This window comes from Bubalus kerabau, chromosome 22 (assembly GCF_029407905.1).
Source record: "Bubalus kerabau isolate K-KA32 ecotype Philippines breed swamp buffalo chromosome 22, PCC_UOA_SB_1v2, whole genome shotgun sequence".
Lineage (NCBI taxonomy): Eukaryota > Metazoa > Chordata > Mammalia > Artiodactyla > Bovidae > Bubalus > Bubalus kerabau.
Window position 1 is genome coordinate 15,008,807 of NC_073645.1, and position 13,580 is coordinate 15,022,386.

Genomic DNA, 13,580 nt, shown 5'->3' on the forward strand with positions numbered 1-13,580 from the left:
AGGGCTGTGACTTATCATTAGTGAATCTTTCCAGTTCCTTAGGCTTCCATCCTGTCACAAGAATCCTATCATTTCCACACCATTGACTGGAGCCTAAACGCTGCTTTAGGTATAGAAGAAAAAGAAAAGAAAGTTGAAAAAATATTCAACTGCCACCTCCTCAGGCAGTTATGAAAAGTCAACTGAAAGATTATGTCTGGTTTCCCAGAGAAGAAAGGAGAAAGAGGAAAAGACAAAAGACATTCAAGAGCTATCAAATTCCAGAGTACCTTCTGTAAGTCCTTTCTTGCCCTAGCGATAATGAATGCAGGCTCTGTTGAAGATTTCTCATTTTTCCTAACGCTCCCTGAGTACTTCTCAAGCTGTTGTCATTAAGTGACTCTGATGTTTTCTAATGCACAAACACATTTATAGTAATTAGATAGAGGAGACTTCTTACCATTCCAAAATCATCATGCTAGAGCCTAGTAGAGGAAGCTGGAGAGTCTCTTCAGTGACAGTGGCTGCTGTCTTGCATCGTCTTTTTTTGCAAGCAGAAGGTGAGACCCAGGGTACGATGACAAGGTAGCAAAAACCCAGGGCAGAGCTGGCTCCCCAGAGAATGCAGAGAGGGAGAGCCGTGCCAGGGACCACGCTCTGCACCACACCAGAAGAGAAAAGGGAAGAAGTGAATTCTTTGCCTTAGAGACCGTCCCATCTCACCTCAGTGCTGGTCCAAGGCTCTTGGAGACACTGCATTCCTTAGGGTGACATGCGCTAAGTCCTTCTTTCTGGAGTACTCACATGTGTTTCTTACCCCATCTGGTTTCCTCGACCTGCAAAGGCAAATGCAAATACCTAGACCTCCAGTATATAATCTGCTGCCCTGGCCAAGACTGGTCCCAATGATTAAATTTGTTACATGTAAAAATACCATGTGTGTATGTGTTTAGTCACTCGGTTGTGTCCAAAATATTACATATCAAGAGGAAAATCCTCAATTATGCAGAATGGTATATGATATAAAATTCCTCTCCTTATCACCTGAGTCCCCCAAGTGCCCTTACCACTTGGGTAACCACATTTCATAGTTTATATCCTTTAAGAAATGATTTAAAAACATGCAACTGATTCTATAGATGATACTTTTTAAAATATTCAAATGAGAATCACAAAAAGCACACTGCTCCATCACTTGCTTTTTTTAACTTCGTGTATTTGAACATTTTTCTGTATCAGTACACTCAGATCTAATTCATTCTTTTTAAGAACTGAATATTGTCTGGGCAGACTGTAATTTAATGAGTCCTCTTGTAAGAGACCATGGGATGACTATCCATTGCTTATTATTACCAGCCATGCTGCAGTCAAATTGTTTGAACATATATCTTTGTGTATCTGTGCAAGCAGATCTTAGAAGTGGAACCCTACACTAAAAAAAATATGTACATTGTACATTTTGATAGATGAAGTCAGATTGCTCTCAACAATAATTGAAGGTAAAGTGTTCACTTTTCTACAACCTGGCCAATGCCAGTATTCACTACTAAGTAAAAATGGTATTTAATGTTTTAATCTCCATTATAAATCTTCAGTGCACATTTACAATGCCTAATTTGTACACACACAGAAACACATTTCCTCCATGAACTACTTATTCATATCCTTGATTCATTGTTCATTTACTCTTCTTGATTTGTAAGAATATCCACAAATATATACGAAATGATAATATCTTTATCATACGCATTCATTTTTCCCACTTTGTTCTTTGAATTTTTTGTTTACAAGTATTGTTAACATTCTAAAGTTTTATATATATTTTAAACACTGCGAAGGGTACGCCAAAGCGCAGGCAGCTGCGACGGGCGCACCAAAGCGTAGCTGAGATGAGCCACCCCACGTCGGAGGTCAGGGGCAGAACCTGGGAGGACCCCATGCCCGAAGAGCAGAGGCCAAGAGGAGCTACCCCACGTCCGAGGTCAGGGGCAGCGGCCGAGAGTACCAGACTGCAACGGCGCAGGAACGGCCGAGAGGAGCTACCCCGTGTCGGAGGTTGGGGGGAGCAGCCGAGTGGAGATACCCAGCGTCCGAGGTCAGGGGCGGCGACAAGAGGAGTTACCCCGCGTCCAAGGTCAGGGGCTGTGACTAGAGGAGTTATCCCGCGTCCGAGGTCAGGGGCGGCAGCCAGGAGGAGATACCCCACGCCCCAGGCCAGAGGCCAGGGGCGGCAGGTGGGAGGAGCAACCCCACCCCACTAAGCCTGAGGTCAGGGGCGGCGGCCGGAAGGAGCAACCCCACGTCCAAGGAGCCCTGGCTGCACAGGTGCAGGAGGGCCTAGAGGAGCTATCCCACATTGAAGGTCAGGAAGGGCAGCGGTGTGGAGATAGCCCTCAACCAAAGTAAGGAGCAAAGGCTGCGCTTTGCTGGAGCAGCCATGATGAGATACCCCACACCCAAGGTAAGAGAAACCCAAGTAAGACAGTAGGTGTTGCAAGAGCTCATCAGAGGGCAAACCTACTGAAACCATACTCACAGAAAAACTAGTCAATCTAATCACACTAGGACCACAGCCTTGTCTAACTCAATGAAACTAAGCCATGCCTGTGGGGCAACCCAAGACGGGCGGGTCATGGTGGAGAGATTTGACAGAATGTGGTCCACTGGAGAAGGGAATGGCAAACCACTTCAGTATTCTTGCCTTGAGAACCCCATGAACAGTATGAAAAGGCAAAATGATAGGATACTGAAAGAGAAACTCCTCAGGTCAGTAGGTGCCCAATATGCTATTGGAGATCAGTGGAGAAATAACTCCAGAAAGAATGAAGGGATGGAGCCAAAGCAAAAACAATACCCAGCTGTGGATGTGACTGGTGATAGAAGCAAGGTCCGATGCTATAAAGAGCAATATTGCATAGGAACCTGGAATGTCAGGTCCATGAATCAAGGCAAATTGGAAGTGGTCAACAAGAGATGGCAAGAGTGAATGTCGACATTCTAGGAATCAGCGAACTCAAATGGACTGGAATGGGTGAATTTAACTCAGATGACCATTATATCTACTACTGCGGGCAGGAATCCCTCAGAAGAAATGGAGTGGCCATCATGGTCAACAAAAGAGTCCGAAATGCAGTACTTGGATGCAATCTCAAAAACGACAGAATGATCTCTGCTCGTTTCCAAGGCAAACCATCCAATATCACAGTAATCCAAGTCTATGCCCCAACCAGTAATGCTGAAGAAGCTGAAGTTGAATGGTTCTATGAAGACCTACAAGACCTTTTAGAACTAACACCCAAAAAAGATGTCCTTTTCATTATAGGGGACTGGAATGCAAAAGTAGGAAGTCAAGAAACACCTGGAGTAACAGGCAAATTTGGCCTTGGGGTACGGAATGAAGTAGGGCAAAGACTAATAGAGTTGTGCCAAGAAAATGCACTGGTCGTAACAAACACCCTCTTCCAACAACACAAGACTCTACACATGGACATCACCAGATGGTCAACACCGAAATCAGATTGATTATACTCTTTGCAGCCAAAGATGGAGAAGCTCTATACAGTCAGCAAAAACAAGACCAGGAGCTGACTGTGGCTCAGACCATGAACTCCTTATTGCCAAATTCAGACTTAAATTGAAGAAAGTAGGGAAAACCACTAGACCATTCAGGTATGACCTAAATCAAATCCCTTATGATTATACAGTGGAAGTGAGAAATAGATTTAAGGGCCTAGATCTGATAGATAGAGTGCCTGATGAACTATGGGATGAGGTTCGTGACATTGTACAGGAGACAGGGATCAAGACCATTCCCATAGAAAAGAAATGCAAAAAAGTGAAATGGCTGTCTGGGGAGGCCTTACAAATAGCTGTGAAAAGAAGAGAAGTGAAGCAAAGGAGAAAAGGAAAGATATAAACATTTGAATGCAGAGTTCCAAAGAATAGCAAGGAGATGAGAAAGCCTTCTTCAGTGATCAATGCAAAGACATACAGGAAAACAACAGAATGGGAAAGACTAGGGATCTCTTCAAGAAGACCAGAGATACCAAAGGAACATTTCATGCAAAGATGAGCTCGATAAAGGACAGAAATTGTATGGACCTAACAGAAGCAGAAGATATTAAGAAGAGATGGCAAGAATACACAGAAGAACTGTACAAAAAAGATCTTCACAACCCAGATAATCACGATGGTGTGATCACTGACCTAGAGCCAGACATCCTGGAATGTGAAGTCAAGTGGGCCTTAGAAAGCATCACTATGAACAAAGCCAGTGGAGGGGATAGAATTCCAGTTGAGCTATTCCAAATCCTGAAAGATGATGCTGTGAAAGTGCTGCACTCAATATGCCAGCAAATTTGGAAAACTCATTAGCGGCCACAGGACTGGAAAAGGTCAGTTTTCATTCCAATCCCAAAGAAAGGCAATGCCAAAGAATGCTCAAACTACCACACAATCGCACTCATCTCACACGCTAGTAAAGTAATGCTCAAAATTCTCCAAGCCAGGCTTCAGCAATATGTGAACCGTGAACTTCCTGATGTTCAAGCTGGTTTTAGAAAAGGCAGAGGAACCAGAAATCAAATTGCCAACATCTGCTGGATCATGGAAAAAGCAGGAGAGCTCCAGAAAAACATCTATTTCTGCTTTATTGACTATGCTAAAGCCTTTGACTGTGTGGATCACAATAAACTGTGGAAAATTCTTCAAGAGATGGGAATACCAGACCACCTGATCTGCCTCTTGAGAAATTTGTGTGCAGTTCAGGAAGAAACAGTTAGAACTGGACATGGAACAACAGACTGGTTCCAAATAGGAAAAGGAGTATGTCAAGCCTGTATATTGCCACCCTGTTTATTTAACTTATATGCAGAGTACATCATGATAAACGCTGGACTGGAAGAAACACAAGCTGGAATCAAGATTTCCGGGAGAAATATCAATAACCTCAGATATGCAGATGACACCACCCTTATGGCAGAAAGTGAAGAGGAACTAAAAAGCCTCTTGATGAAAGTGAAAGTGGAGAGGGGAAAAGTTGGCTTAAAGCTCAACATTCAGAAAATGAAGATCATGGCATCTGGTCCCACCACTTCATGGGAAAGAGATGGGGAAACAGAGGAAACAGTGTCAGACTTTATTTTTCTGGGCTCCAAAATCACTACAGATGGTGACTGCAGCCCTGAAATTAAAAGATGCTTACTCCTTGGAAGGAAAGTTATGACCAACCTAGATAGCATATTCAAAAGCAGAGACATTACTTTGCCAACAAAGGTTCGTCTAGTCAAGGCTATGGTTTTTCCTGTGGTCATGTATGGATGTGAGAGTTGGACTGTGAAGAAGGCTGAGCGCCGAAGAATTGATGCTTTTGAACTGTGGTGTTGGAGAAGACTCTTGAGAGTCCCTTGGACTGCAAGGAGATCCAACCAGTCCATTCTGAAGGAGATCAGCCCTGAGATTTCTTTGGAAGGAATGATGCTAAAGCTGAAACTCCGGTACTTTGGCCACCTCATGTGAAGAGTTGACTCATTGGAAAAGACTCTGATGCTGGGAGGGATTGGGGGCAAGAGGAGAAGGGGACGACAGAGGATGAGATGGCTGGATGGCATCACCGACTCGATGGACGTGAGTTTGGGTGAACTCCGGGAGTTGGTGATGGACAGGGAGGCCTGGCGTGCTGCGATTCATGGGGTCTCAAAGAGTCGGACACGACTGAGCAACTGATCTGATCTGAAACATAATCCAATTTATCAACTTTGTGCTTTAGAACTTCTGGGTTTTATGTCAGACCCCAAGAGTTTCCCCACTCCAAAATTATTTTTTTTAATTAGTGGTATTTTCTTCCAGTACTGTCATTCATAATTCTTTAAGTATAAATGTTTTAATAACTTGGGATTTATTTTGGTGTAAGACATGAAGTAAGGATCTAGCTATGCACTGTTTCCAAATTCCAGTTGTCCAAACATAATTTATTACAATATCTAATTTTGCCTTAATAATTCTAAATACTATCCGGCATGTCAAATCTGAAAACAAATTCAGGTCTATTTCTAGACTCTCTAATCTGTTTCATTGATTTTCTATTTCTACCTTGATTATAAACTGATTTAATTACTCTAACTTTATTATGAATTTTAATAGTTGGTAGGGTTAATCTTTTCTTATAAGTCTTCTTTAGTGTACCTTATTCTCAAGCTGGAAAAGTTGCAGGCAGACTCCCTCTTCAGAGGTGACAGCTTGGGTTTTTGATGCCTGTTTTTCAGTTCTGTGAAAAGCCACCTGAGTGAGTCTTTTGGTTGTGCAATGCCCACCCATGGCTCTGGGGAGGACATAAATGCAGACCCAAATGCAATCTGCTCCACCTGAAGAAGCCAAGGGGTCTGTTTAGAAACTAAGTTGGGCAGGTCTTTGAACAGATCAATGTTTCTACAGTTTATCTGGCCCACAGAGAAATGTTTCTTCCCTAAGTGCTGATTTATAATGTTGTATAACAGCGTGCACTCAAATACATGTGTAAGAGTACAATGTGTCTCTGTCAGCATTTGTGTCAAGGAGTTGCAGAGATGGGAGGAAGAGCCAGCATCACAGAGGAGCCTGTGTGGAGCCCTGATGCTCTCTTCACCTGCAGTGCTGGTGATAAGTGTTAGTTACTCGGCCGTGTTGGACTCTTTGTGACTCCATGGGCTGTAGCCCCCGCAGGCTCCTCTGTCCAGAGTACTGGAGTGGGTAGCCATTCCCTTCCCCAGGGGATCTTCCCAACCCAGGGATCAAACCTGGGTCTCTGGCGTGGCAGGCAGATTCTTTACCATCTGAGCCAGCAGGGAAGCCCCATAGAGAAGATAAAAAACAACAGGCAGGGACTGGTGCCGTCCATCCTCAGCCTGGGCTCTCATTCCACAGTTGGTGTCATGAACAACTGAATTAGGAAGATGCATATGGCTAAACTGCAGGCTTCTGATTTATTCTAGAGCCTTCAGAGAAAACCTTATTCCTGTGGTTATTTTTATCTTTGCAGTTCCTAGAAGCCCACACGGTCCTTTCAATTCTACCCTTCTCTATGTAGATTAGCAGATCAAAGCCCCCACCCTTCTATGCTGCCCTTAGATGGCCTTTGGAGGACTCATTCCATTTACAGATTTGGGAAGACCCTTCTGTCACCCTAAAGACAACTTTTTAATGCCATTCTCACTTAAAGCTACCTGCTCCTTAAGCACCCAGGAAAAACCATCTTTTGGCTCTATTGCCCTTTGCCCTCCTGAGTTCATTCATCCATTGCATAAACATTTATAAGCAGGTGTCTATCACATACACAACCTTATACCATGAATAGTATAGATTATGATGATTAGCTTTTATTTTATTTTGAAATAATTTCCAAATGCATTACTTCATCTAATCCTAAGTAGAAAAAAAGGCCTATGTCTTAAATTTAGACTCTTTGGAAAACAATATATTCCATGCCAGTGTTATAAACATAATAAACTTGATACTTTTGTTATGTTTTACAAGATAAGAAAATTAATGGGAGTTAACAGGAGGTCAGCTTAACCTTAGAAGAATTCTTAGAGGAGTTGATTCAGAGTATTTTTTCTTTAATTGTAGAGATGAATATAAGTGAATTTTTTAAAGTTAGTTCTCATATAATCATGGTATGGAAATTTTGGAAAATGAAAAATGAAACACCACTATCCTAACTGATATTAGTATGGATAAGAAAAACTAGTGGGATAGAGTGCTGCTAAGCACTTCAGTCGTGTCTGACTCTGTGCGGCCCCATAGACGGCAGCCCACCAGGCTTCCCCGTCCCTGGGATTCTCCAAGCAAGAACACTGGAGTGAGTTGCCATTTCCTTCTCCAGTGCATGAAAGTGAAAAGTGAAAGAAGTCGCTCAGCCGTGTCCAGCTCTTTGTGACCCCATGGACTGCAGCCTACCAGGCTCCTCCGTCCGTGGGATTTTCTAGGCAAGAGTACTGGAGTGGGTGGCCATTGCCTTCTCCAGGAATAGAGTACTAGTGTATATTAACTACTAATGTTTAGTAGTTAGTATATTAGTATATTAATATACTGACTGCTGCTAAGTCACATCAGTCATGTCCGACTCTGTGCGACCCCATGGACGGCAGCCCACCAGGCTCCCCCGTCCCTGGGATTCTCCAGGCAAGAACACTGGAGTGGGTTGCCATTTCGTTCTCCAATGCACAAAAGTGAAAAGTGAAAGTGAAGTCACTCAGTCGTGTCTGACTCTAGCGACCCCATGGACTACAGCCTACCAGGCTCCTCCATCCATGGCATTTTCTAGGCAAAAGTACTGGAGTGGGGTGCCATTGCCTTCTCCGAACTACTGACTACAAACATACTAATGTTTCCTTTCATTAATTTTTCCTTATATGCGATAGGTAAATATACAGATTGTCTATCTACATATATAATTTAATATTCTGATTTTTAGATAACATTAGGGCTTCCCTCATAGCTCAATTGGTAAAGAATCTACCCGCAATGCATGAAACCCTGGTTCAATTCCTGGGTCAGGAAGATCCACTGGAGAAGGGATAGGCTACCCATTCCGGTATTCTTGGGCTTCCCTTGTGTCTCAGCTGGTAAAGAATCCACCTGCAATGTGGGAGACCTGGGTTCAATCCCTGGGTTGGGAAGATCCCCTGGAGAAGGGAAAGGCTACCCACTCCAGTATTCTGGGCTGGATAATTCCATGGACTGTATAATCCATGGGGTCAAAAAGAGTTGGACACAACTGAGCGACTTTCACTTTCAGGGTGTGAATATTCATATGCTACCTCAGAGTGTTGTTAACCATCATTCTGAAACTTGTATCACAGTACAGTGCGTGACTGTATCATATGTACCATATAAATATTGCTGTATCACTAAACATACAGAGTTTTCCAACTTTTCAACTATTTGGAGCAAAATACTACTTCCATATTGTTGTTTCCATTAAGTTACCGATAGGAAACCGTTTTGTTTGTTTTTAGGAAACCTATTTTGAGTAATCCATCTTTTGAGTTTGAGCTTTCTTGCTGAAACTATGAGAAGTCTTTGCAAAATTAAGATGATTAAAATCTGAATGAAGATTTTTGCTGCAATTTTCACTAATTTAAATCTACATCCATTCTTAAGTGACTAGTCCTTCTCCACAACTTTTTATGACTACTTTGTTACTCTGCCAGGTAGACAACATATTTTTTCTGTCAACATTTTGTTATACAAACACAAAGCCATTAACATCAATAAGACATGCTAATTGAAATAAAAGTTGTGGTGTCTTTAAGAACTAAACAAAAAATGAATCAGTAGTGACACTAAAGCATTTTCGCTGGGTTGAATTGAACAGTACAAATTCTGGACCTGTGGAATCACTCTGGTGCATTGAAGACAGATTTAAGAACACATTTTCCTGAGTAATCCAATAGATTTGCTCTATTTCTGTTTAGTTTTGGTCTCTTTTCCTCAAGCCTGTTTGCATGCAAATAAGAAATGTTGCTGATTCCCCACCTGCAAAGTACCATTCTGCTATCCTTTAATTAACCAGCCCTCTTGAATCACCTTTTACTTTCCTCCCACATTGTTCTAATTCTATCCATAGATCCTGTTGTGGAGTTGTTCACAGTACTTGCTAGCATCCCATGTGGTGGTAGATTTTATAAGTGAAAGCAAATCAACACTTGTGTTACAGTGAAAGTTTCACGTCCAGAGATGTGTACCCTGGGCTCCCTGCAATAACTTATGTACATCTTTTTCTTGCATGAAGTTTCAGAGCCAATCACTTCCAAACTGGAGAAATGGGCAGTGATTGAAGAAATAAATGCTGCATGATCGAATTCCTCCAACAACATAAAAAAGAATAAAAAAAAGATCCACAGGATACATGCATTTTAAAATATTTCCATGTAAATTTCAGGATTTCAAATATAAGTAGGAACACTTCACAAGATTTGTTAGCTACTTCAATTCTATATACAAAGAAGATTGGAGAACGAATGTTTTCTAAGTTTAATGTTACAAAAGAAATACATGTTTACTGTAAAAATTCAAAGTTTACAAAAAAATACAAAGAAAAAAATCCAGCAATAATACTTTAATCCTGTCCAAAGACCCACAGTATTAATATGACTGTTTTTTTATAAAAATAGAATCATACTCTACATTATAATTTAAAATCATGCATTTTTCAATTAATAGTATACTGTGAACAATTTCCTATGTTATTAGTATCCTAAAACATGATTTTTGTCTTGTTCAATATGTAAGTATACAATATATCACAGATTATTTAATTCCTATTTTTTTTTAATCAATTGTGAGGGTTTTTTTTTCTATTGTCAGTAACTGTAATTACAATCTTACATAAATTTTTTGCACATCTCTTATTATTTCCTTAGCAGAGATTTCTGCAAATCTAGAAAACTTAGAAAAATTCCTAGTTTTGCTGTTCAAATTATATAAACAACTTTAGGAATTTTTAGTAAATGATCTTGTGTTGCTCATGAAGGACTTTTCATTATTTTAATCTATGAAAATGTACTGCATGTATTCCTTCCTACATTAAAACTTTTAAAAATCAAGTGTGATATTGTTAACTAACATCTAACATAATCTATTTGCCTGTATTCATTTGCTTTACATTTTAATCCTTTTGTTCCTGTAAAAATTATGCACCTAGAAAAGTAACATTTTGTCCTATCATCCTTATAACTGGAAGAGGCCCACAGTTCATTTCTTCCTTAATGTTTAATCCCTTCAAACAAATACTGTGCTCTCCCAGGAAGGGACTCTAAGATGAAAATGGAAAATCACCACTTCTGTTTGAAAACAAATCAGAAGGACTTTATACTCTACCAAAAGAGAGGGGATACATGTATACATAGGGCAGAATCTTTTGCTGTATAGAAGAAACTAGTGCAACATTGTAAAACAACTGTGTGTGTGTGTGTGTGTGTGTGTGTGTTAGTCATTCAGTCATGTCCAACTCTTTGTGACCCTGTGGACTATAGCCCATCAGGCTCCTCTGTCCATGGGGATTCTCCAGGCAAGAATATTGGACTGGGTTGCCTCTCCTTTCTCCAGGGGATCTTCCTGAACCAGGGATTGAACCCAGGTCTCCTACACTGCAGGTAAATCCTTTACCATCTGAGCTACTGGGAAGTCCTAAAGCAACTAGAGTCCAATAAAAATTATTTTTTTTAAGTCTTTATACTCTAAGATGGGAACCTACAATTTTAGCTGCCCAGCATCCCTTCCTTCTCTAATTTAATATTTTTGGTGGGGGATAGGGGTAACAACACCTGCCCCTTACCTAATTAGAGCACAGTTGCCAGTCTCCCACCAAGAATTATGTAGTGGGCACCTATTTTGTGCCATGGACTACTTTAGGATCTTGGAATTCAGCAGTGAGCAGAAAATGAATAAGTTCCTGCTTTCTTGGAGCTTAGAACCTATTTGGAAGAATGGGTCAAATTAGACCAATTGGAATTATTTTTTAGAATTTTATGTGCAGACAGTGAAACAAAGAATTCCTTCTTTCCCCTTGATTGAGAGCTATAATGATACTATCCCAAAGCTCCTAGCAGCCATGTCCACTGCCTTATGATGGATCTGGAAGAATGAGGTCAAGACATACTACTGAAGCTGAGCAGAGTGCTGAAGAGCGAGAGACCTACAGTCCTTCAGCTGTTTTGCATCCCCAGGCCCATTCCTGTTTCCCAGTTACAAGAGACAGTGGAGCATCTGCATCTTTTTGTCTTTAACCTATTTGTCTAACACAGATCTGGCCCCACACTGGTAAACGCCTTTCTCTTCTTCTGTCCTATATGATGGTATCTAGGAGTGCTGGAAGCAAGAGACGGAGAAGATGCTCAGCTTAAGGTTATCTTTTTATTCTTTGCTCTAGCAGTACTTTATTTAACTATTTGATTCCCTCCTGCATTTCATTCATTCAATAAACATTCATTGAGCAACTGCTATGCACCAGAGAGTCTTCCTGGTGCTAAAGACACAGCAGTGAACAAAACGTAAAAACCTCTATCCTTAGGTAGTTCAGTGTCTAGTGGAACCAGCTGACAACCTTCAAACTAATAAACAGGGTGGTTGGCAATAAGAAAAGACAGCAGGAAAGGAGGCTAGGGAGTGCTGAGAAGGGGTGGGTAGGGATCCTTGTGTTATGAAGAACAGTCTGGGAAGGCCTTGCTTTTTAAGGGGAGATTTGAGCAGAGCCCTGAAGGAGAGATGGGAGCAAACGACAGATCGCTGAGGGAATGTGATTGAATAATAGAGGTGAACAACTCAGGAATGCCCTGACACTGCACGGATAAGTCAGCTCATGCTGTCTCTTCCCTGAAATTTGACCCTTGGACAATTTTTAAAACTAGAAGAAAAGCAATGGGGGGGTGGAAGGGGGAAAGCATTAAAGGCTATTATGGATTTAGCTTCCATTGAAAGCTTTGTTTTTTATTACTATCTCCTTTAAAGGTATGGTTGAGGTTATTGAAATTCCTGTTCTTCTGATAAAGAGATTAAAATGTTATAATTTAGGGGAGGATAGAAAAATGACCCTTTTAGCATAATTAATGAGATGCTCATCTAAGTCACCATGGGTGTCTAGTCTACCTCCCTTAGCCCTGTCCTTGTCTAAAAAGTCACCGAGGGGCACAGAAAGAGTCCAGTTTCCACTGGATTGAAATCTAGAATGGGGAGTCCTTAAAAGATGACAAGAGACACTGACACCATAAAATCAGGCAATATCCACAACCTCGGAGATAGACAGACATTGTTAGTGTGTGTTGTTGTTCAGTTGCTAAGTTGTGTCCAACTCTTTGTGACCCCATGGACTACAGCACGCCAGATTTCCCTGTCCTTCTCCATCTCCCAGAGTGTGTGTGTGTGCATGTGCTAATATGTATATATATACATATACACATATATATAGTAAAGTAATGCTCAAAATTCTCCAAGCCAGGCTTCAGCAATATGTGAACTGTGAAATTCCAGATGTTCAAGCTGGTTTTAGAAAAGGCAGAGGAACCAGAAATCAAATTGCCAACATCTGCTGGATCATCAAAAAAGCAAGAGAGTTCCAGAAAAAAGAATCCATTTCTGCTTTATTGACTATGCCAAAGACTTTGACTGTGTGGATCACAATAAACTGTGGAAAATTCTGAAAGAGAGGGGCATACCAGACCACCTGACCTGCCTCTTGAGAAACCTATATGCAGGTCAGGAAGCAACAGTTAGAACTGGACATGGAACAACAGGCTGGTTCCAAATAGGAAAAGGAGTACTTCAAGGCTGTATATTGTCACCCTGTTTATTTAACTTATATGCAGAGTACATCATGAGAAATGCTGGGCTGGAAGAAGCACAAGCTGGAATCAAGATTGCCAGGAGAAATATCAATAACCTCAGATATGCAGATGACACCACCCTTATGGCAGAAAGTGAAGAGGAACTCAAAAGCCTCTTGATGAAAGTGAAAGAGGAGAGTGAAAAAGCTGGCTTAAAGCTCAACATTCAGAAAACTAAGATCATGGCACCTAGTCCCATCACTTCATGGCAAATAGATGGGGAAACAGTGGAAACAGTGTCAG

At 41.2% G+C, this 13,580-nt stretch overlaps 1 long non-coding RNA gene across 6 annotated transcripts in view; it reads right to left on the minus strand.

Annotated features, from left to right (window-relative positions):
- The window catches only part of LOC129636914 (uncharacterized), a 63,607-nt gene that overhangs the window by 21,992 nt on the left and 28,035 nt on the right, over window positions 1-13,580 (minus strand). For all 6 annotated transcript variants that reach the window (XR_008707206.1, XR_008707205.1, XR_008707204.1 and 3 more), the window contains exon 2: window positions 703-815. This is a non-coding gene — a long non-coding RNA (uncharacterized LOC129636914). The remainder of the gene's footprint in view (window positions 1-702; window positions 816-13,580) is intronic.